At 40.9% G+C, this 24,849-nt stretch overlaps 1 long non-coding RNA gene across 2 annotated transcripts in view; it reads left to right on the top strand.

Annotated features, from left to right (window-relative positions):
• The window catches only part of LOC111728965, a 36,890-nt gene extending 12,332 nt beyond the window's left edge, over window positions 1–24,558 (top strand). The window contains exons 2-6 of one of the 2 annotated variants that reach the window (XR_002776034.1): window positions 15,817–15,898; window positions 16,581–16,713; window positions 16,795–17,071; window positions 20,350–20,561; window positions 22,364–24,558. This is a non-coding gene — a long non-coding RNA (uncharacterized LOC111728965). Of the gene's footprint in view, window positions 1–15,816; window positions 15,899–16,580; window positions 16,714–16,794; window positions 17,072–20,349; window positions 20,873–22,363 lie in introns of those variants that run through there. The other variant, XR_002776033.1, reaches the window with a different exon arrangement.
• The last annotated feature ends 291 nt before the right edge of the window (window positions 24,559–24,849 follow it).

Here is a 24,849-nt window from a genome sequence, read left to right as displayed (position 1 = left end):
AAGTTCATTTGGCCACATAGCAAGCTGTCTCATTCTTGCTCTTCATTTCATTTATTCATTCATTTATTAGGTATCAACCCATAAGTGGGTTGCATAGATGTTGGGATAAAATTGTTCACTCTCCCATCTGTGTGGTTTTATATGAACAGAACTTGAAGAAACAGTGATGTCACCCCTTCTCAGTGCCCTCACATTGCTGAGGCTTCCCACTGGTCTTTGTGGAAGGTAATTAGCTGAGTAGGGAAATATGGCCCAGTGAAGACAGTCCTGCTGGAAAGTTTCTGCACTATGCCACAAGTTGTCAAGCTACATTTTCTAAAAGTTCAGCAAATAATTGTGAATCTGAGATCAGAGAGCCTTAACTGTCTCTGTGAGAAAGGGGTCAGAGAAAGATAAATGGAAAGAAATAGCTGATGGATAATGCTGGCTTCTTACTCCTGATGAAACCTGAAATATACCCAGAAGAAAAGGCGGATTCCTCAATTTGATAAATCAGGAGTCTTGCCTCAAGTCAAGAATTTTAAGAGATTTAACCGAGAAAAACTATATTAATGAGGTTAAACAACAATGCTATCACCAAAAAAGAGTAGAATCTATGTGGTTAAAACTTCCACATTTCATTAAGATACCCTCAAACATTTGCTTCTCCCTCCCAAATTCAGACCATTGTCTCTTCCTCTTATGGACCATTCTAAGAGCCTCCTATGCTATTAATACTCTCTATCCATTCTCCATGGTGTCTTCAGAGTGCTCTTCCCAGAAGGAGAAAACGACCCTGGGCCCTCTCTACTCAAGTCTTTCTCTGACTCCCAGTCTCCCTCAGAGGGAGCATTGAGCACCTAGCTGGGAATAAAAGAAACTCTTAGCTAAGTGCCCCCACCCTCCACTCCCTGAGCTCGGCTTTCTGACAGGTCTCCTGGTTTCACTCCAGCTTTGTTATTCGGTTGGACAGAACTAGGGAATGATGCTTACAGTGATTTTCTTTTTCATCCCCAATTCCTTCAAAATCCAGCACAGGCATTGTTCTCTTGCTCTCCCTCCAGAGAGCTAACCACTCCCTCACCTGCAGGGTCACCTCTGTATACTAATGTCTGTATTGTGGCATTTACAATGTCATATGATATTTTATTAGCTGGTGTGTCCTTTTCACTTGCTATGACCTTTACATACAAGGGCAATGACTGTGCCATATATTTCCTTGTTTCTCCACTGTCATGCACATTACCCAAAACATGACGGACAATTCTATATATAATTTTTTTTTTAAAGTTAAAGTAAATGGTGAAATGGAAAGGAGGGAAGTAAGTATTTCGAAATAGAAAAAAGGAAATAAGACCAATCAAATCTAGCTCCTCATCAAATAGTCAACACCCTTTTGTTACAAAGAACTTCCTTGTGCAAGGGGCTGGGATTTGGGTCTTGAAAATCATCTAGCCATTTCCTTCATGGCTTTATTGCTTAAGAGAGTGAGCCTTGGAGTCAGCTTGCCTGGTTTTCAATGCCTGGTCTGCTGCTAGTTGTGTGATTGTGGACAGCTACTTTACTATATCTTGGGGTTTCATCTGTAAGACCAGGGTAATGATAGTTCTTAATTATCATAAAAGTTTGAAAAAGATTCTTGTCTAGCACTGAAAGCAATGCCTGGCATAGTGAACACGAGATAAATGTCGGCTCTTATTAAGGAGCTCACATTCAAGCAAGCTCGAAGTAACACGAAGATCAAGAGAATCATTATGGAGAGAATACTATCTTAGTAGCATCTGCATGAATGCCTGCAGAAGGGCTCTGGGTCTGTTGGGTAGATTCTTTGATGAGATGCTCAAGGATGGGGCTTTGATGCCAGAGACATGACTGGGGAGAATTGATGTGGTGACTGAAATGCTTTTTTAGGGAGCTGGGACTAGCTCTCAAGTTTTTGTGGGAAATTCAAAGAAACGGCTATAGCCAAATTGCTGGGAACACCGAAAAGGAACAGGTGGTCTGTGGGAAAGGAAGCAGAGAAGATCAGGCTGTTAGCACCAGGGGAAAGGGCTTTGGCAAGGAAAAAAAAAAAAAAGTGATTTTTTTAAAACAGAGATTTTGATCTACTTTTCTGTATTGTGTAACCTTCTCCTCACCTTCTCACAAGGTCCCTAGTGAAGTCTCCTCCATTTTCTTTGCTGCTGGAGCTGGCATCTTTTTTTCGGAATGTGAAGTCTGGGCTCAAGGTAGTTGATGAGTGCAGCGGCACCCCAGAAGACCTGACACATTTGGGTTACAAAGAATTACAACTCAATGAAAGAGAAATGTAGCCATGAGAAAGGCTCATTGGCTACACTGAGGCAAAAGAGGCAAAAACACCCTTGGGAGTGGCTGCAGAGGATCTGGACACTGTAATTGCTACATGTATAGTGAAACAGTATACTAGAGTCAAGTTCTAATGTCTTACAGCTAGCTGCCCCTCAGGAGAGCTGACACTAGATAAACTATCTAACACTAAACACTTCATGTCTCTAGGAAGTTACCATCATCTCTCATGTTATATCTACTCATACTGTTTCTTGTGGGGTCAGGTAAGGACTGTGACATTTGCCCAAGGAATTGGCTTGGATGGCTCCGTGTGCCTGAAATGACAAAGTGGGCCAAAAGACACAGCACTGGGAAGGCTCCAGAGGCCCCCAAGATATTATGCACTAGTTAATGGACTGAGCACTTAGATGCCCTAAATCAAATTTGAGCCCATATCTCTAAACCCAACTATTTCTAGACATTGTTTAGTTTTTCCATCTTCAGCTGATTAGCTTTGAGTAGTCATTACCTGCCAGATGCCTGTGCTAAGTGTTTTTATTTGCACCATTTCTTTTCATTCTCCTTGAAACCTAACAAATTTGGTAAAATTATTAGCTCCACACTACAGATGAGAAAACAGATCGAGAGAGGTTAATTGACCGATATAAGATCATACAGCTGATAAGCAGTGAAGCTGGGATTTGCACCTAGCCACGTGCCTTGAAATCCAGAGCCTGTGATCTTATTAACTATGTTAACTGGTATGAAAGGGATAGGAAATTACCCAGTTCAACTATTTGTATACCTAGAGGGAGCAACTTGCAGTTAGAAAGTGCATGGGACTAGGAGACTGCTTTTGTTTTGTCAAAGGCACTGTGTGATGCTGGGGAAGTCACTAAACCTTCCTGGACTCCAGTTTTCTTTTCAAGAGAAGAAAAGAAAATAATAAACTGCTCTGTCTACCTCATAGGTTTGTTTTAAGGAGCAACTGTGTATGAAAGCCTAATATAAGGAGTGGACAGAATGAAAGTCGTCTCTTTGTTCTAAACAGACAGCAGGCATATTCTAAGCATCTTTTGTGGAGTAGCTAATTTCTGGTATATCTAGCCAAATGTGATTAACAAGGAAAAATTTAATATAGAACCACTCCCTTTTCTGAGTCACTAAAAAAATGAGATAATCTTGAACATTGCATTAAAATAAAGAATTTAAAAGCTGAGTTTGATTTTTGGCTGCTCTATGCTAAGTATTTTCATATGCATTTAATCTCCAGTTGAACAAAATGAGGCTTCCAGATGGTTAAGTGATTTGTCTCCAATCCCACATCTAGTAAGTAGTGAGGATTTTAAACCAGCACTGCCTGGTTTTACCGGTAGGCACTTGTCCATGGAGCATGGGCTGAGACCAGATCCATTTGATTCGATTATAGATGTGAACAATTTTGTCTTCATAGGACCCCACTGTTTCAAATAAACTTACCGTAACATCCCTGGGAATGCTCCTAAGGTCTTCACGTACCTTATAGAACAAGAAATGGAGGAGTTTCTGTTTTGTCCTCTGCCATGTGAAAGCCTAAAACTTTAGCAAAATCCATCCTCAGCTAAACAAATTAACCAATCTCAAATTGTAGACGAGCCAACAGATAAAAATATGTGGGTGTCACTTGCTGAAAAATAACTTTCATAGCTTTGAAGTAAAGGAGGAATTAAATTTGAAAAACTTGTGGACTATATTGGGTGTGAAACATTTAAAATGTAAAACACTGACATGAAATTAAAAGGTAGACAAATTGGGAAAATATCTGTACCAAAGATGACAGAGTAACTCGCATTTTAAAAGAAAAAACTCAAGATCTCAACAGATCAGTGACCTAAGGACGCGAAGAAAAAGTTTATAAAGAACAAAATACAAATATTAAACCCTTATCCTAGGAAACATTTTTCTGAGTAGTAATCAAAGAATTATAGTTTAAAATAATCTTTATCATCTTAGTAACATATAATCGTTTTATAGTTCTTAATATTTACTAAGTGCTTAACATATATACATTCGCTTAACTTCAAAAACCACCTTAGGAGGTGGTACTATTTCCCTTTCATAGGTGAAAAAACTGAGGCCCTGCGAGGTTTAGAAACTTGCTCAATTCAGACAACTAGTTAGGGGATAGCTAGGATTTAAATCCAGAAAGTCTGGCTCTTACATCTTACTTAGGAAATTAACAAAAATAAAAGTACTTAAAAGTAGAATGTTTAGAGCTAGTAAAGGTCTTGAGAGACCCGGTGCTTGTGTCTTTATAAACTGGTACAACTCTTTTGAAAAGCAATACAGTAACAGGTAACAAGAGCCATAAAAATATGTTTTTTTGTTCTAGTGAGTTCACTCACTGAAATGTAGATTGAGGAAATAATTTAACAGAAGCAGAAATCTATATGTAGGCAAATGTTCGCCAAATTGTTATCTAGACCAGCCTTGTCTAATATAAATATAATTCAAACCACACGTGTAATTTAAAATGTTCTAGAAACTATGTTAAAAGAGATAAAAAGAAACGTGAAATTAATTTTATAATTTGTATTATTTAACCCAATATATCAACATATTATAATTTCAGCATCAATAATCAATATAAACACTTACATTGATTATTTTTTAATCATTTTAAATCTAGTGCATATTTTATACAAAAGCTGCTCTTTATCCATGGAGGATACATTCCAAGACCCCCAGTGGATGCCTGAAACTGGGGATAGCACCAAATCCTATATATGCTACGTTTTTTCTCTATACGTACATACCCTATGGCACAGTTTAATTTCTAAAGTAGGCACAGCAAGAGATTAGCAATAATTACCACTAATAAAATAGAACAATTATAACAAGATGTTATAATAAAAGTTACATAAATGTGGTCTCTCTCTCTCAAAATATCTTATTGCACTCTACTCACCCTTCTTGTGATGATGTGAGATGATAAAATACCTTATTAAGCCAAGAACTTTCATTTTTTCACTTACAGGAAGTACTTTACGGCTACTTTTTGGCATATCAAAATTGCCAGCATCACTACGGTTGTGCTTTGGGGCATTTATTAAGTAAAATAAAGGTTATATAAACACAAGTGCTGTGATACCATAACAGTTGATCCGATACCCAAGACAGCTACTAAGTGACTAATGCGGGTAGTGTACACAGCCTGGACAAAGGGGTGATTCACCTCCCGGGTGGGACGGAGCAGAAAGTTCTAGATTTCATCATGCTCCTCAGAATGGCGCTCAATTTCAAACTTACGAATTGTTTATCTCTGGAATTTTCTATTTAATATTTTGAAGCAAAATCATGGAATTTTCTATTTAATATTTTGAAGCTACTATACTTAAATTACATCTCGATCCAGACTAGACACATTTCAAGTGCTCAGTAGCCACATGTGGCTGGTGGCTGCCATATTGAATAACAGATATAGAATAGCAGAAAAAGGGAAATGGGCCATAATATCTAATAGTGAGGAGAATGGTTTAGAAAATTATGGTATGTCAGTCTCTGGAATTGGGTAAAGTCATTACCAATAATCATAATAAAAGCCATAAAAATATATAAAAATGTATTCTTTTTTAAGTAAAAAAATCTAAGAATATAAAATATTAGGTTAGTAGATACTTAAAACATACGCATATGAAGACCATGGATGAAAGAGAGCGTGCAAACATTAAAATAGTTGTGTCAGCGCACTGGGATTTAAGATTGATTTCTTTGTCAAATATTTATTGAAATAGGCATTCAACATTTATTTCTATTAAGAAGCTTTTTTAAACAGAAAAAGCTGAAAGAAGGAACCTTTCATATAATAACACAAATATTTAGAGATTCAAATTTTTATGTTTTTATATAAAACCATATATCCTAATAAATTTCACATATTATTTATCATGATGGGTTTACCCATAGTTTGGTATTCTCTTGATACAGAATTTGGAATTTGAGATTGCTTGTCTCTTTGTGTATTTACATTAATGCTCTTGAAAGAGTTGAGTTACTAAGAAAACCATTCCCAAACCTCTAATATTATCTGGACAATGTAAGGCTAGGACCATTGTTCACGCTTTGTAATATATTTAAAATATACATTTATATATATTTTTCCTTGACCTATGAACTATACTGAAAGCTGGTCCAAAAACATTCATTTTCTGTATAGATTTCTGGAGATAGAAACTAATGAATAAAATCTTAGCTACTTCAGAAAAATATATAAATTTTCATTTCAGTTTTCATTAACGTGTATTCAGAAGGAGAAGGAGAGAAATGGATGGGGTAGGTAAAGAAGACTGATTAGAATCACAAAAAATGATTCCAAAATAGAATCCAGATTCCACCCATAATTCAAATTGATTTCAGAAATGGATAGGTTAGATAAAGAATGATGACTGGAATCACAGATGGCTGTGATCCCGAACCTGGAGAGGCTGTGAATATGAGGTCAGAGAAAACAATTCTCTGCCTTTTTCCGCCTTGGGGAACTGTACCTTCATTTCCATATCTGTAAAATTGGAGGTCATAATCTTAACCTTGTAGGTAGAGAGGATTAAATAAGAGAATCCACTTCTCTAAAGATCTATGATTCTCAAGGATCATTAATTGTACCTTTGTATTTTACAGATGGGGAAGTCCAGTGGTGAAAACAGGCTAGGAACCCAGATGTCTTGGTTGAGTCAGGGCTCCTCGAGCCCAAATGCCGGGAGCCCCATCTCTGGAGTCAGAGTGCCGAGTTACAGCATTGGCTCTGCCAGTCTCCGACACTACGACCTTGAGCAGGTTGCTTATACTCTCCGTCTTGAAGCAAAATCCACACTATAAAGTGGGGACAATACTGTTATCTAATTCAAAACTGAGTGTGGCGATTTTAAAAAGTCAGACTAATTATGGCGTCTGGCACGTTGCTAGCTCTCAGTAACTGTTCCCTATTATCATTATTAGTAGTAGTCCATGAAACTTTCTTTGAATGCTTTCAGTGTCCTCAAACCAGTTATTATGATTGTCCTTATTTTACACTCAGAATGTATATTTTATTCTGATTGGTTGAATCTTTCCTTTAGAGCTTAAATGCTAAGGAATTGAATTTTAATATTTCATAAAACAATAAAATAGGGATTTGGGGAGGGGGCATTGGACCACCACTAGAAGGAGTATTAGTGGAATACTATCTCAGACATTTTGGGGCAGGCAGTTTCTGCAGTGGGAGAGGGACTGATGCAAGGAAGAGAAGGAGGAGATGGCGGTTCAGGAAAAAGTGGGGCACGGAGGTGTCATCCTGATGGAGGAGAGCTTGCGAAAAGTGAGCAGGAAGGCAGTGCTGCATCCTGGTAATAGCTATAATTTATTGAGCACTTACTGTATGCTAGGCTCTGTGCCCTATCATTATTAGTTTCTGCTCTGGAAAATGGGAGTAATGATACTAACCCCTTTATCAGAGTTGTTTTGAGTACTTTAAGAGATTCTATATATCGAATATTTGAATAGTCAGTGCTTGATACATAATACAAAGTTAGTTGTCAGTAATATTACTATTAAACCCCTCATACTTCAGACTGAGGAATGCTAAGTAGCATACTCAAAATCAGGGAGCTACTAAGTGCCAGATAGCACCTGCTGTCTGACTCTGAAGCCCAGAGGTCTGTAGAGTTCCCAAGTCAAGCAGCATCTTCTGTCTTCCTCCTGCCCACTCTGGTCTCACCTCTTAACCTTCTAATGATGTCAGGGCTGGCTCTGCCGTCACATAGACCTAGATTAAAGCCCTGTCTCTGCCGCTCCCCGGCTATGTGACCTGGGCAAGTCACTTCACCTCTTCACAACTCAGTTTGCTCATCTGTGAAGTGGAGGGTCATATATCTCATAGGGAATTTATGGGAATTCGACAAGATTTTTCAAGTAGAGTGCTTAGCTCAATGCTTGGCACACAAAAAGTACTCGATGGATATTAAGCTATTATTGTAAAGTGGGCCTTTGGGTTCACGACTAAAGTTCTTAACCACTGACATTTCCATACATAATCTTTATTCTGAAACAGTCTGTGACAAAAGAAAACTATCAGAAAGCTAGGCTTGGACTGCTCTCCCCCTTTCTTTAAAATATGCCATTTTCTTAACACTATATGAAGCGATGTGGCCATCTCACTGGCTGCTAAATTCATCGGTGGTGTCAGTCGGTGACGAAATGTCAGAGCACTTGAATCCGACTGTCCCATTGCCATTCTCTGGCTTTCCCTGGGTGAATGGTAACATTTTCAAATGGATAAAAATCTCCAGGCAACGTTACTCTCCTCCTCCAGAGCAGATTTATTACAGAATGGCTGGCATTTCCACATGCTCCGCATTTGTCAGTGTCAGATGCATACGCGTTCTTAGGTCTCTATACATATACAAGCATACTTTAAATCTCCAGCAAACAAAGGCTATTTTTCTAACTTGGAGATATTCCAAAAGAGCTTTGCATTTCATCTATTTTTAAGTGTTTGTGTAATATAAAAGTATGGTAATATCAAATTGTATGGGTAAGAACTGAATATTCAGCTTCTAGCAACTGATCATTCTCCATGTGTCAGGCACTTTTATATACAATATATTACTGTGGGATGAGTATGCATTATTCTCAGTCTACAGAAGGGGAAACTGAGGCTCAACAAGATGAATTACTTGCTCAAAGTCACACTCATACACATGCAAGTCACACTAGCTGAGAGTGGCAAGGGTGGGAGACAAACAATTCTGATTCCATATTCCATGTTTGTGCCGTTTTATCACAGCTGCCTCTGCAAAATAGCACTCATTCATTCAAAAACTATTTACTGAGCACCTACTGTGTACCAGGCACGATGTGAGGCTCTGGTGATATAGCAGTGGAAAAAATAAGCAAAAATCCCTGCCTCCAAAGAGCTTACATTCTCCTGGAAAAACAACACAATTCTGTGACTTGGTGAAAAGTTCATCTTCATTGGGATGGGTGAAGGTGGAGGGACGAGGCGGAATGTAAGGATGGCTGGAAACGTCGTTTATATTTCTCCCCAGATCGCACCAGTGTGGGACATGTCCAGTGTGGGCATTTGTGAGAAGAATGATGGTGCATAAACTATGACGGTTCTTACCAGACTCTACTCTCTCCCCTGCAATATTTAAGTTGCTCTCTTTTGGGGCTCAGGGTTTTGACAGCACATGTTGCAGCTTTAAAGAAAAATGACGGCTTACCTTCCCGTTGCTGTTATTTTCAAAAAGCAACATTGCTAGCTACCATTCATTCAACAATTTCTCCGTGTCAGGCACTGTACTACATTCTTTGCGTGCATTGTCTTATTTAATTCCAAAAATTGAAATTGAGACTCAGAAGCTAGCAAATAGAGAAACTGAGATTGGAACTTGAATCTGTGTAATTATAAAGCTCTTGTCCTTTCCCCCCACACCAATCTGCCTCTGTGGCTCCCCAGAAGCCTTTAAAGAGAATGTGGAAATAATTCATGATTTGTTCCGTCTTCTATATCTTTCCAACAAAAAGTGTAGTCCATACACCAGCAGCATTGGCAGCACTTGGAAGCTAGTTAGAAATGCAGTCTCAGGCCCACCCCAGACCTACTAAAGCAGAATTTACTTTTTAATGAGACTCCTGGGCACATTAAAGTTTAAGAAACACTTATCTATATCTCTTGCCAAAAGATATGACAAACACTCTGAAATGTGTTGGGGAAATACTTCTCTCTGACTTCAAAAATGATTATTTCTAGAATAGAATTGATGGCCATTGTTTAATTCAATCAAGAAGTGAAAGTATTAAAACTAAACTGGGCACCCATTAAATAAAATTGGAATGGAAAAACTGCTGAGTGATCTAAGAAGTCAGCTAAAGTATGGAAGGTGAATTTTTGTCTCGAGGATGTTTGAATGTTTTCATAGGCATTTAGTAAAGGAGTGCTTATTGTCAATGACATTTTTTTTTTTCCCCAGAGGGAATCTCAGTCTTATAAACAGAAGTTTAGAGGATGAATAATGTGTAGGGTGTGGTCCATTAACCTGGATATAGAACCAAGTGTGGTGAACTTGAGATTTTATCTCAAATTTGTCCATTGATTCACTTTATGGTCTTGAAGAAATCATCAGAAACTTTCTATTTATCTGATGTGATGGTCTTGACTTGGGAAAATTCAACATAATGTGTCAGTGTTCTTACACCTTTATAATGATGAAATTGGGAAACTTATTTTTTAAAACTTTATTTTTTAAAAAGTATATTCGGTGAGCTAATATCAAGGAAGCTCAAAAATTCACAGAAGCTTACTAAATTATTTGCTAGTCCCTGATACCAACAACACGATCCATCAAACCATTAAAAAGAGTTCATTTGAAAGTTGCCATATGTGTTGGAGTACAAAGGGAATAATGCTCTCGGAACAGAAAATAGTAATTATGAATCACATTCACCTGCTCTTTGTTCCACAAAAACTAAGCACAGTGTGGGTATATAAAGAAGCCGAGATGACAGGACTTGGGCTCAAGGGATTAGGTGGGTGGCAGGGAGAGGACTGTGGTTCTCTTCCTGTCTTCCTGTTCATTCTTGGCCTGACTCCTCTTGTTTGGCATCCAGAGCAGAATTTCCAAGGGCCTGTTGAGCATCTGCCCCTGGAACACAGATGGAGTTCAGGTGCCATGCTACGAAGGCAGAGGAAGTGGAGGCTTGGAGTCGCCTTAGCTCTTACTTCTATATCCAATCTTCAAGTTCTAACCATTGTACTTCAGTAATATCTTTTCTACCTGCCCTCCACATTCCATTCATTAGCTCAAGCCCTCTATTTTGAGGCCTTCCTAACATCCTGGATATATAAGGTCCCATGCTTCCTCAACAACCCTTAATGTGTCCCCATTGGTTTCAGAAGTAAGTCCTACCACCTTGGTCTGGCACTGTGGATCCTCCATGACTTGGCCCCACGCTGACTTTCTAGCCTCTTGTTTTACTCTGGTCATCTCTTCCCAGTCTCCAACCATGATGTTATAGTCATCAGTTCCCCCAACTCCTTGCGTTCATTCCACTTAGACTGCTCTTTCTCACCACTCTCTAACTATCAAAATCTTCCTTCTCTCTCGAGTGGGTTTATATTTGAAGTCTGTGAAGACTTTCTTAATTTTTTATTACTTATTAGAGTCTATCTGGCATTATGGCTTATGAAAAATTTTTTCTCCTTTGTCAGGCTTTGGACTTTCTAAGGACAGTGAACATATCTTAATCATGTTTATGTTGTCAGAGGCTGACCCAGTCCATGCTTCTTAAATGAAGATGATTGCTGGGCAAGGGCCACCACCAATGAGACGCTACAGAAATATTCTTCATACTGAGGCAGAATGTTGCTATCACTTACCAGCTGTGTGATAAAGGGAAAATGAATTAACCTCTCTGTGCCAGTGTTCTCCTTGGTCAAATGGGGAATAATAATGTCTGCTTCATAGCATTGTTGCAAGGATGTAAATGAACATAAGTTCAAGAACATGCAGTTCCTGCTGTGTTAACATTTACACTCCTGTGACCTTTATCCTTTCTCTTGCACATGCCCCTTCCCTTGACGTGACGTCTTCTACTAATTTTTCAAATCCCCTCTTTGATGTCACTTTTCCCTGCAAGTGTTCCCCGGCTCTCTCACGTCTGTGGGAAGTGCCCCTGGCATGTCTTACTATAAGACCCTGGCATTCCTCTGTCACACACTCATCTCACTGTGGTGCAATTCTTTGTTAATAAGTCGATAACTAGAGCAAAAACAGTAATATCTATTGAGCTCTTACTAAGAGCCAGGGACTATGGCTGGTTTTTTTTCAGGCGCTATCTTAATCATTCCTTATGATGTCTCTATTAGACAAGGCTTTATTACTTCCATTTTACAAATGGGGAAACGGCAAAATAAATTGAACAAAATGTTCAAGATTACCCAGCTCGTGAGTTTCAGGGCTGAAATTCAAACCCAGCTCAGTCAACTTTGGACCCAGGTTCTTAATGCTATGCTAAACGGCCTCTGTTCCAATGCTCATCATGCTCTGGAACAGGTTATAAAAGAAAAAAAAGAAAACAAAAAGCTGAAACCGAAACCATGTTTAAGACAAGTGCTTAGTAAATCGATAAGCTCTGTAAGACTCTTCCACCCTTCCCATCATTCTCCAGTTTGCAACACGGTTGAGATTAGAAAACTCTGCTGTAGTTAACTGAGCTCATTAGAAACTCATGGAAGTGAATTAAAGAAACATGACTTGTGCCAGACTACCTAGCCACATTTTAGGTTCCTGGGGCATATGGGCACCAGCCTCATTTAAAAAGCATTTTTAACAAAAGCACACAACAGAAATGTTCAACATATGTTAGAGTAGGTAGGGATTCATGAAATCCTAAATCAACTTGCTTTTTATAGCCAGTCAGAGAGGGGCAAATTAACGTGAGCTATTTATTTCCTTCTACACACACTGGGGAGAGGCCAGGCTGAGGAAAAGGTGGAGTAGCCAATGTCAGTGCTGTGGATTGGAGGGTCCCAAGCTCCCAGCCCCCACCCTCTCTTCCACCCATCTGCCACGTCATTTGAAATATGCCCTTACATGCTCATTCTTCTCAAGGCAGCACCAACTTTAACCACCACCCTCCCAAGAAAAATTTTTAAAAAGATGACATAAGTCATACATGTTAACTAGAGATAGGTTTAAGTTAAAAAGAAAAAAAATCTTCCATACTGCCCCTCGCCTAAAGAAAACATTTTGGTGTTTATTCTTCCAGGGTTGTTGTTGTTGTTGTTGTTGTTTTTTAATAATATATATGATATTATAAATACACAAATAGATTTATTTAACACATACATATACACACTTACATACATATATGTATCTATATTTACTTCCTTTCTCAAATTATTATATTAAATGTTGTGTAATTTGACCCCCCCCTTTAATACTACCATTTCTAGTCAATAGCACATATCTATATCATCATTTTTAATGGTGCTACGGTATTCTTTTGTACGGCTTATCATAATTTATTTAACAACCCAGTATTGTTGGAATATTTACATTGCTTAACCAGCTGCTGTTGTCAACAGTACCTCTTCGAACATCCTCATGTACACTGCTCTGAGCAGCTGTCTCGCTATTCCTTAAAACAAATTCCCCAGGCACCATATCTTAAAAACAAATTACAAATTACCACTGGGTGTTGTAATCACTCTTAATAGCTTGGTGTGAATTAATTCTGAAGGCTCCTTTCTTTATAACAGTTATGAGCCTGACAAAGAAAGGAAGCTTGCTGAAAGTGAGGGCGGGTGAGTGTTAGGGAGAAGAGGGAGGCAGGAGAAAGAATGTCTTCGGGGTAGAAGGAGTTACAGAGGAGGCAAGACTCGGTGCAGTGGGACTAACTGGCAGTTCTAGGGTCGGAATTGAGGATGTTGGATGAAAACAAAACAAACAGAGAGCAGAAATAGGAAGGCTTCAAAATTTGCCTCCTTGATTTGCAATTTCACTAACACTGGACCAGCGGCATGAAATCTTGGAATGGCCATCCTTGTTAGCTTTTTGGAAAATATTTTAGCAATCAAGAGCCACAAAAATATTCAGACTGTTTGAATCAGTAGTGGTACTTCTGGAAATACATCCCAAGGAATTAACACCAAAGAAATATAAAACTATATGCATAAAGATGTCCCTTATAGGATTACTTAAAGTCACAGAAACAAGTACTGAATGAAAATAGTCAACAGTTAAGTATGGTACACCTACCTAATAAAATAGCATGTAGCCATCTGATACTAGCTGTGTGATCTTGAAAAATTATTTATCCTCTCATCTGTTAAATGGGAGTGATAACATTTATTCTTGCAGACTTGCTGTCAGAAATGAGAGAATATTTGAAAAGCACCTAGCATGGTACCTGACCTATGATAAGTATTGAACAAATAGCAGCTACTTAGCTGCTATACAAAGAATCTGTTGCACTTGCGGAAATGAATGTGATACACATAAAAAGCTGCCCACAAAGGATGCATGTACCTGTCAGTCATGGGGAATCCATGCATCTGGAACTATATATCTGCTTGTCTCAGTGTAGACTTTGTGGATCCCCAGTTTCAAGACCTAGACACCCAGTCTTATCAATATCCTGAGGTGTCAGGCCCTAAGAGTCTGTCCTTACTCAGAAACAACAGAAGCCTGAGGTAGACACTAGAGTGCCAATGTATTGACCTACTAAGAGAAATACAAATATCATGCGGAACAGAGATACTTGTTCCAGCACTATGATGCTTTCTCTCCCCAGAGGCAAGGAGCAGAGGGAGCCAAGGCAGAACCAGCAGCCACAATATGGGATAAAATTATAGGAAGCATCAAACCCTAATGAGAGAAACAACCCAAATGTTCATCAATGGATGGATGGACAAACAAAATGTGACATATACATGCAATGGAATACTATTTAGCTTTAAGAAGGAATGGCATTCTGATACATGCTACAACATGGATGAACCTTGAAAACATTATGCAAGTTAAAATAAAACAGACACAAAAGGACAAATACTGTAGGATTCCACTTATATGAAGTACCAAGAATAGGTAAATTCATAGAGATAGAAAGTAGAATAGAGGTTACCAGTGGCTGTGGGGTAGAAGGAATGGGGAGTTATTTTTTAATAGGTACAGAGTTTTAGTTTGGGATAACGGCAAAGTTCTGAAGATAGACGGTTGCACAACAGAGTGAATGTACTTAATGTCACTGAGTTGTATACTAAAAAAGGGTTAAGATGCTATATTTTATGTTATGTATATTTTATCACTAAGCACTGCCTCCCGCAAAAAACCTAAACCTAACAAGAGAGGCAGTGCAGCATGGTGATTTAGAGCATGAGCTCTGATGCCAGGCTGTCTGGGTTCACAGTTTGACACTGTCTCTTCATTAGCCATGTGCCATTAGATAACTTACTGATGCTCTCCATTATGCATCTGCAAAATGGGGGCAAAACAGGGCCGTAACAACATCTATAGTTCCTAGAGCCGTCATGAAGATTAAAACTAGTAGATCTACTTACTTAGTATTAGAACGATGTGGGACACATATTCCCATATAATTGCTAGCAAAAAAAAAAAAAAAAGAAAGAAAGACTATCTTGGTTTCTCACAAGCCATCATTAAGATGGGGATCAGCAATAGTCAAAGTCAGGGGACTGGAGCATTATCTTTGTGTGGCAGATTTACAGGGAGTCATAAGGTTGTTGGCAAAGATGGAGAAATTGTGTATCTAATAGTATCCAGCCAAGACAGCCTGATTTTATCATAGAGACTGTCTTGCCAGCAGAATGGGAAACACTGAAAACCTACCGACTAAAGCTCTACATCTCCCAAGAGGATGCTGGTCAGAGTGGCTGGGGCTCGATTTTGTCACTGTCCATTGTCAGCACTTCTAAGGTTGACCAGTTCCTCTCCAAAGCATGTGAATATCCCATCTCCTTTGGGTGACCTGCTTCTCTCTGCCCCATTCTAACATGTATTCTCTTTACAGTTTAGTTCCCTGAGACTTTTATTTTCTCTGGAAGGAGACATGGAAAATGACAGCAGCCTGATTTATTGGTGGTTGCAAAATTGTGAGTGAAATATTTTGTGTTGTTACTGGAACTATAATGGCTGTAAAATATAAAAACAGACTTTAAATAACTCATTGTTGCTCAGTATTTTCCCATTTGTAAGCAATTTTTGGTTGGATATGTCTGATTGTTCAGAGCACTGCCTGCAGCATGAGTAATGAGATGTGAAAGGGATGCTGGATCAGGCCACTGGGTCCCATATTCATTCCAGCTTGTTACCCATCTCTGGGTTGTCTTCAAACCCTAAGTGAGTGTAATGAGGGACTTGATGTGGTGTCTGAATGTATGATGAGCCCCATTCATTTGCTTTTGCACTCCAGTAAACAGCTGTTGAACTTCTTCTGAGTGGTTTATTCTTAGCTTTATGTGGCTTGAAGTTACTTCGAAACCAGCAATGCTGTGTGTGCGTGTGTGTCTGTGAATCCACACCCCCTGGGGCAGGAGCTGTGGCCACTGCTCTGAGAGTGTAATTCCCAGATATGGCTTCATCTGAATGAATGGGTGCCTTTAAATCTTACCTTATGCTACGTAGTGGCTGGGTCTCCCTGGATGGTGCTGGAATATGAGATGATCTCTACTCCTTATGCTTGGTTGGTAAGGAGGGGAAGGCCACAGCTGAGGCTGGGCTCCCCTAGAGCATGGACTAGCAGACACTGACAGTCTGTTATTCACACCCCTCCAGGATAACTGAGTCAGGGTGCCTGGGCCACCCTACCTCTGCTTGGATGTCTGAGGACGTTTTCTCAGAATTGCAGCGGGCCAGAAGTGCTGTGGACTGAACACTCCTGGAAGAATCCCACAGACAAGGACTCTTGGTAACTGGGGCATAAACAGCCCAGCTCTCTCACCCACTGGGTGGGAAGATGATGAGACATGTGCTTTATTTCATTTTTCAGATTTTTCCTGTGGGATTAAGCTCCAGTTGCTCACTGCAGGTGCTGGCTCAATACGCACTTCTGACAGGCCGCCCTCCCCCCGCTGTGTCACTTTCCCACCCCTCTACTACTGGTGCCGGAACCTTCCAAAGGCACCCACTGCAGCCGAATCATTGTCTCAAGGTCTCCTTCTGGGAGAAGCCACAGTAAGGTAGACGATGTCAAGAAGAGAGCACAGGATTTGAAAGTAGAAGATCTGGGCTTCGTCCTAGCTCTGTCACATGTCACATGACTTTAGGTAACCGCCTTTAATCTCTCTGAATTATAGTTCCCTTAATTATACAACCAGAGCATAATGAATAATGCAGCTTATTGTCTGCAGAAAGGCCCCCTCCAATATTCCTCTACTTTTCTTATTTATGTTCATACTCAATCTGTGTGCCGCTCAGCATTGTTATGAAAAACTGCAGGGTTTTAGAATTTTTTTTTGTGCCTAATTCTTTATGATTTTTTTATCCCTGTCTCTTATTATCAAAATTTTCAAACATAAAAAAAAAAAAAGTTTAAAAAATAGGCCAATAAACCCTGGACTTTGATTCAACAATTGTAAACATTTTGCCATATTTGTATTATCTGTTGGTCTATCTGTCTATCATCTATCTGTCTCTCTTGCTATTTGAAATTAATTTCTAGACCCCATGACACTTTATCCCCGAGTACTTCAGCATACATTTCTCAGCGAGGCCAATATCTCACATGCACAGCACCCTTCCTGCACCTAAGCAGATTAGCCTGATTTCTATGTCATCTAACATTCTGTCTGTATTCAAATGTTCCAGTTGTGCCAGGAACGTCTTTTATAGCTTATTTATTTTTTAGCCAGAATCCACTCTAGGTTCATTACTGAATGCCTTTGCTTAGAAACTACCATTGTGGCTTTGATTCTGGGTGCGTGCGTGTGTGAGTGTGTGTGTGTGTGTGTGTGTATGTGTGTATGTGTGTGAGAAAGAGAGAGAGTGAGAGACAGAGACAGAGACAGAGAGAGTGAGAGAGATTATTGTCCCCGAGCATCCTTTGTCAATAAGTTCAGATCAGCCTTGTGGCTCTCTGGACCTTGGGTGACAACGGGACAAATCTGAGCCTTGTTTAGACATGTCCTCTTGCTCAGCTTCGTGGTCTCCGCCAGCAGCAGAAGGTTCCAAGCAGGAAGCATCTGCCAAGTCTGCCTGGCCATTCACGCCAGGGCAGCACTAACCACCTCTGTGACCGTCTTTCGTGGTCACCTGCCAGACACTCACACAGAAGTGCTGCCAGCAGCATCAGCTGTTGGTTGAGAAAGAAGGCATCCTGCCCAGTGATTTAATGAGAGATAGATTTTATCCTTTTGGGGGGAAAAAAATCAAACTACTTGGCAGGTAGAATGCCTATTTAGACAAGTCAGTATATGCTGTTATTCCAAATTGCCAATGTTCTTCAGTCCCTTCCTGTCTTCACAGAGATGTTGAAATAATGGAGACAAAGGATGATGGAGTTTAGAGAGCAAGCAAGAACGCAGGCCAGAATAATAGTTATAGATGCTAATCTCACACGGGATTAATTTAAACCTTCCCTGTCAAAGCCTTCTCCTTTTTCTGTACTTCTGTTTTAATTCATCATAACACCATAGAGTTGCCCAAACCAGAAAGCTTATATCAGAAATGACAAACAGATTTTCACTTACTGTCAGCTCCAATCAGGCTGTAATGGCTGCCCGATACACGGTGTTGAGGAGGATTCTGAGGCCAAGTCATGTCTCGGGGGAAAGAGAGCGATGGTTAATGTTCTTTGCAATAAGCATGGGAAGGGGACTGGGGGCACTAGGGCCTTGTGTTGGTAGTTGAGGCTTATCATTAGCTGGACTTTTTTTCTTTTCTCTCATCTTTCATATATAGTGGGTCACAGAGTTGTTTTTCTAGCTCTGATTCCTTTCTCTCCATCTTTACTGTCCCATCTTAGTTCTGGGCTCCTTGTGTCACCTAGCTATATCACACTGGGCTCCCAGCCTTCAAGATCTCTCAGATCTAATCCATCTTGCCCACAGAGCAATTTTCTAAGCACATTCCCACACTGCTGAAAATCTTCCATTGGCTCCCTACCACTTATAGGATAAAATCTAGAGTCATCAGCAAAATGTATTAGACCCTTGATGATTTGGTCCCTGTCCATTATTCTATCTCATTTCCTGTCGCTCCATGACATCCTCCTTAGGTAAATATTCCAGATATGCTGAGCTACTTGCAGTTTCCAATGGGCCATGCTTTTCCATGCGTTTCCCCCCACCCCCCACCCCCGCCCAGGTTTTAGCCCACAACCTTTCCCCTGCCTGATATGCCCTTCTCTGCAGCCCTGGCCACATGCCTCATCCTTTCACATGCTAACGTTGTGTATCATCTCCTCTAGAAGCTTTACTTACTTCGCAAGTCTCTCTCCTTCACCTTCCCCAATCAGATTTAGTGGCTTCTTCCTCCCTGTGCTTTGGTAGTGTTTTGTAGACCAATCTATTATTTCTTACTTCACTGTATTTGTACTTATACATAGTTTATTCATTTATTCATTCAGCAAATGTCTATTGAGCAGCTTCTATGCACCAGGCACTATTCTAGGAGCTGGAAATAGAGTGATGAACCTAACAGACAAAGTCCCTGCTCTCAAGGAACGTATATTCTTGTGTGTGTGTGTGTGTGTGTGTGTGTGTGTGTGTAGTATGTAGACAATATGCAAATAAACAAATATATAATTTCATGTCAGATGAAAGAGAAAACAAAGGTTGACAGAAAGTGGGGTGCTGTTTTATCTAGGTTGGTCGTGAAAGACATTTTGGTCAAGTGACCTTTGAGCAGAGATTTGAAGGAAGTGGAGGAGTGAGCCAAGCTGACATCTGGGGGAGGAGTGTTAAAAACAGAGGAAATGGTGTGCAAAAGCCCTGTGGCATTTATGAGGGATGTATGAGGAATAACAGGAAGTGAGTGAAGAGGAGTGAGTGAGAAGGAACATGTCAGAGTCAAGCTCAGAGAAGGAACGGAGGTGAAGGCATCACGGATTGTTCCTTCTGGAATAGAATAAGGCCTTTGGAGTTATTCTGCATGAGCAGGGAAGTGTCTGATGTATTTTGTGCAGAGGAGTGACACAATCTGGTTTGTTCTTTAAAAGCACCAGGCTGGCTTTTGCATTGAGGCTAGACTGTAGGGATGAGGGCAGAAGCAATACTCTAGGCAGACATGATAGCAAGGATCAGGGTGGTAGCCGTGGCGATGGTGAGAAGGGTATGCATCTGTGACAGATTTTCAAGGTAGAGCCGGTAGGATTTTCTGACAGCTTGGTGGGAAAAGAGAGAATTAGTCAGTCAAAGGTGACTGCCAGAAACTGCATGGTTCACATGTCACCACTTCCTTCAAGATCAGTGGTTCTTAACCACCCCTCCCAGATCCTGCTTTTCTTAAATTCTGGATACCTTTGAGAATCTGATCAGAGCTATGGATTTTCTCCCTGAGAAGTTCGCTGTGTGCATACACATAAACAATTTTGTTTTTATTTCAGAGGGTCCTGGATGCTCTGAATACCACCCATAAATCCTGGGGTCATAGTCCCCACCCTGGACTTTGAGCCCCTTGGAGCTGGCCATGCCATATTCATCTTCATTTCCTGAGCAGAGTAACCTGAAGACAGTGTTGTTCAAACAATGAACTGGAATGAATGAATGAAAACCAGCTGCTTCTTTATTTTAACTCTTAATTTGTCCTGGCAACAAGGTAACATGTCCCATTTACACCCTAACCAGTTACTAGGACTATTATTGCACTATAATAATAACCAAGACAACAAACATAAAAGCTGGAGAGAGGGGAGAAAGAAAATCTAGGCATGGGAATTACAGCAGAAAAGCATTTAAAAAAATATGCCTTTCAAAAAAGTGCTAGTGGGGACACATGAGGGAGGAAAACATATGAGTAAAAATGTAATCATTCTACTGGGAACGTCCGGACATTTTCCACCTCAGCTGCAGACAAAGGGAGTGGCTTGCTTTAGAATTTCTGTATGAGAAGAGGGAGATACTGGGATACTGGTTGCAGCCAAGCCCCAGGCCAGGCTCTGGGAGGGAGGGAGCACTTTATCTTGAGCATCCTAAACTCTGGGCCCAAAGGCGAGGAAGAGGCTGACAAAGAAAAGCCTGAAGAGCTCAATGGCCAAAACACAAACATGACACCTAAACCTAGAAGCAGGGCAGTTTGAAATGATCGCCCTGGTTCTCAGGAATCAGAAGATTAACCTAGTTGTGAGGGCAAATTGATCATACGAAACAAGTGGACTTCAAGGGGGTGCCAAGAGCATATTGTCAAGACAATGGCCTTTCTCCTTGTGAATTTAACAGAAGCCTTACTCAGAAGTTGAAGACATTCAGTAGGAAGTCTCCATCTCCTTCTAACTCCTTTTAACAAAAGAGTGAGGAACCATAAAAAAGAAATAAAAGCAGCTCTAAATTGTGCAAATTAGCCTTGTTATTCCTAAATCTGCCCAATGAATGTAACTAACGATTCCAATTTAGTAGACAGGTAGTGAGTATGGCCCTTCCTGTACCGTATTTCCTTTAACCCCAGTAATGATCCATCAGGTTATTGTTATTCCTCTTCCCCTTTACAGGTAAAGGTTATGAGGCCGAGAGAAGCCTTCACTGCTAGAAAGTGGTGGAGTGAGAACGGGGACCCAGATGTGGCTGCCTCCAAGTCCAAGTTCCCCCATGCACTAGGGGGCCTTTTTAAATGCCTGCATGCTCATCCAAGAGCAAAACAATTAGTCCTCCTTTGTCTTGTGAGTCAGGGGGAGGTTGGAAAGGGTTGTCTGCTTCCCCTTTCCCCAAGTTTACACATCTCACAGAGGAAGGCCGTCAGAGAGGCGGAGAGCCAGGCTGGGGTGAGCGGCTGCTGGGGACCTGGGTGCTGGCTGCCTGGGTCCTGCTGTTGGCATCTCTTTCCACCTTGTTTGATAGCTCCTGCTTGAGAAGCCAGCCTGGAACATTGCTGCTGTCTGGGGAGAAAGAATGGTCTCATCTTGCCCTTTTCTGGGATGAGGTGGCTGGCCCAGTGGAGACATAGCGATCAGAACAGATTAAATTCAGATCTTGTTCATTTTGCTACTTGTGCCCAGGGGCTGAAGGATTGGTTATAATTTTGGTCTTCATTTTTCAGGCATTTTTATTTTGCCTTGAAGTGTAAAAAGGCAGATGAACTTTTTAAATGATGTATGGCAAAGAGCAAGAGAAGGAGGTGGGGGCACTCGGGGAGAGAAAACTACCCAAGTCTCTAATGTGTCTCTTCTGAGCTTCTTACAGTAAAGAGAGAAGAGCTCCCAGACAGGGAAAAAATCTTAAGAGGCTCTTGATAGGAAATATGCTAGCACTTGTCATCTACCCAATGGTTCCTAATCCTCTTTCATGAGCTGAAATCCCTTTGAATTGGATTATAAAATTCCTCTTGGTAGAAGTCACTTCACTTGAAAATGCAAAGCCCTTAATTGAGAAAGAAAACAAACACTAATTTGAAATTTCTTGCCCTAGGAAAGAAGATGTGGGTAGAAGCTTTGAAGGAGACCCCTCCTGCCTTTTGACTCCTCATTTCCCAGATATGTGATGAGCACTGAGGTCTCAAGACGAGAGCACCCCTTCCTCCACCCTCTTCAGGTTAATTGGCATTTTCACAGGAGCTGCTACTTCGACTTGTTTTAAAAAATTACTTTAAGTATTAAGCAATGGGAAAAGAAAACCTTGTTTAGACACCAAAGAGGCCTTTTAAATGACCCATTGATTGGATCAAAGCTTCCCTCAATGCAGGGATAATTGCTTGTAACTGGCTAATGTCTATGACCTGGGATTGGATTGACAAATGTCAGATGGCAGCTGTGGGAGATTGGAGATAAACTGGCAACTGCAAAAGATTGGGGGGCGGCATAGGGGACGGCAGTTGCTACAACATTTTTTCACTGATGGCAGCTCAGATTACTCTCTTATGGACCCTGTGATCTTTTCCTAGACCTGCGTCCCACCTCTTATCTGCGTCCCGCCTCTGACCTGTTTCTATCATCTCTGATTCTTACACCCTGCACTCTCACACCTTAGTTTCCTGAACACCGCTCCAGGGTGAGAGGATGCCCTGGGGCTCTGTTGTAGCTGGAGGTGGGAAAGTTGGGTCTGGGGAGAGGTGGGCCTTGGTTACTTCCCATGCCAGCACCAGGGCACTGCCTGTGGGGTGCCATTAAACATCTCAGCACTCAGCCGCGGGAACTGAGACCCACTGCTGTTTTGTCACTTTACGGTTAATATGGTGCAGGTTTTATCAAGGGCTGGCAATCATATGATTTCTTTAGTCAGCTGTGTTAGGACCCATGATAACTGCAGCTGCCTCCATACTCATAGGAGCCTTTTGATCACAAAGAAACAGGAATTGTATCAAGAAGCAGATGGTCAAAGGGTCTCACTTTCCCTTTCTTATCAAAATCGATGCCAACTACTACCAGGCTTACCCACAGTGCTTCCTGCCGCTGACGTGGACCCAGACCTGGCAGGGCTTCCTCGGTAAAGAGGAAATCACAGGCTCATAGTGACACGGTCTTCTTTTGCCTTATCTGGATAAGAACAAAAAAGTTTCTTCCTATATCTCAAACACTTAAAAGTCCAGCAAACAAGATTTCTAAACAAAGAGGGACGTCACACAGAGGATTTGCTGCCATTGGCAGCTCTTTTCTCTCAAAGCACATCTGCAGCCTCTCTCTGGGGGGAGCGCTGCTCGAGGTGGCTCAAGGGCCAGCCTGTCTGTGCCTTGTGAGAACGGAAACACGATGTGGCAGAACTGGGGGTTCTGGACCCGAGGTTGCAAGCTTCCCTAGAATTGCCAACTCAGGTGAGACAAAATGGATAAAGAATACAGGCTTTATTTCAATTGATTAATTTTTAAAAGAAATTCTTTTATTTTTTTTATGACTAGATAATCCATGCACGTGATGCAAAATTCGAAAGGTGTCAGAGTACATGGTGAAAAGTAAGCCTTTTTTTCTTCTTTTTTTTTTTTTCTGGGCCCAAATGACCTCAGTGGAGGCAAACAGCATGCAGGAGAGATTAGGAATAGGAGACAGCCATCAGGAACTCAGCTTAAAGGCTGGTCAGCGTAGGAGCCCGGGAGGGTGCGGAGGGAGGGCTGACACTGAGAAGGCACACAGGAAGTTGTTGTGATGTCACTGTGGTGGAGTGGGCAGGTCTTGGGGGTTGACTAGAAGTGATGAGCAGAGGCGGAGTGTAAAATGTCAGAAATGGGGATGCCATGGAAAGTGAGTCAGCTATGGAAGGCAAATGAGGAGCCTGTGAAGGGACGGGGCAAGGCCGATGGTAGGTTCCGAGAAGTGTAAAGGAGGCAGAGGCGAAGCACAGCAATGTGGAGTTTGGTTTTAAAGAGCAGGTGGAGTTTCGCTGAGATTTGAAGGTCAAGTAGGGTTCACGCATGGGCGGACATGAAAGGGAAGGCATTCTAGAACATGGGAACTGCAGGGTCAAAGGCCAGAAGATCAGACTGAAGGACAATAACGGCGACATTCAACCAGCTGACATTCAACCATCTGGCATACCAGACTGTGCAAGAAAATACAGTTGGACCAGATTATGGACAACTTTGAAACTGTCCAGAGATATTTAATCTTGAGATGAGACTCATGAATAAATTAGGGAAGATGAGGAAAACACAGTGGTCCTGTTTGGGCACCTCCTTGGCGAAGCTTATTCTTGTGCTTTGTATAAACTTCTGCTTTTCTACTCATTGCATCATGTGTCATTATTTATTTACATGCATGGCTTCGCTCCTAGAGAGTCTGATTTCTCATTTTCATATTTCTGGAATTACCAATAATAACAGTAGCAGCAACAATAGCTAGTACTTGTTGAGTGCTTACTATGTGCCAGGCGCGGTTTTATGTACCTTACAAATAGTATCTCAATGAGTCCTTTCAATAATTCTATGAAGTAGATATTTATTCTCAGCCCCATTTTACAGATGAGGA

The sequence above is a fragment of the Pteropus vampyrus genome, unplaced genomic scaffold, assembly GCF_000151845.1.
Source record: "Pteropus vampyrus isolate Shadow unplaced genomic scaffold, Pvam_2.0 Scaffold240, whole genome shotgun sequence".
Taxonomy (NCBI): Eukaryota; Metazoa; Chordata; class Mammalia; order Chiroptera; family Pteropodidae; genus Pteropus; species Pteropus vampyrus.
The sequence above is the reverse complement of the archived record's forward strand: the minus strand, read 5'-3'. Positions and strand labels throughout refer to the sequence as shown.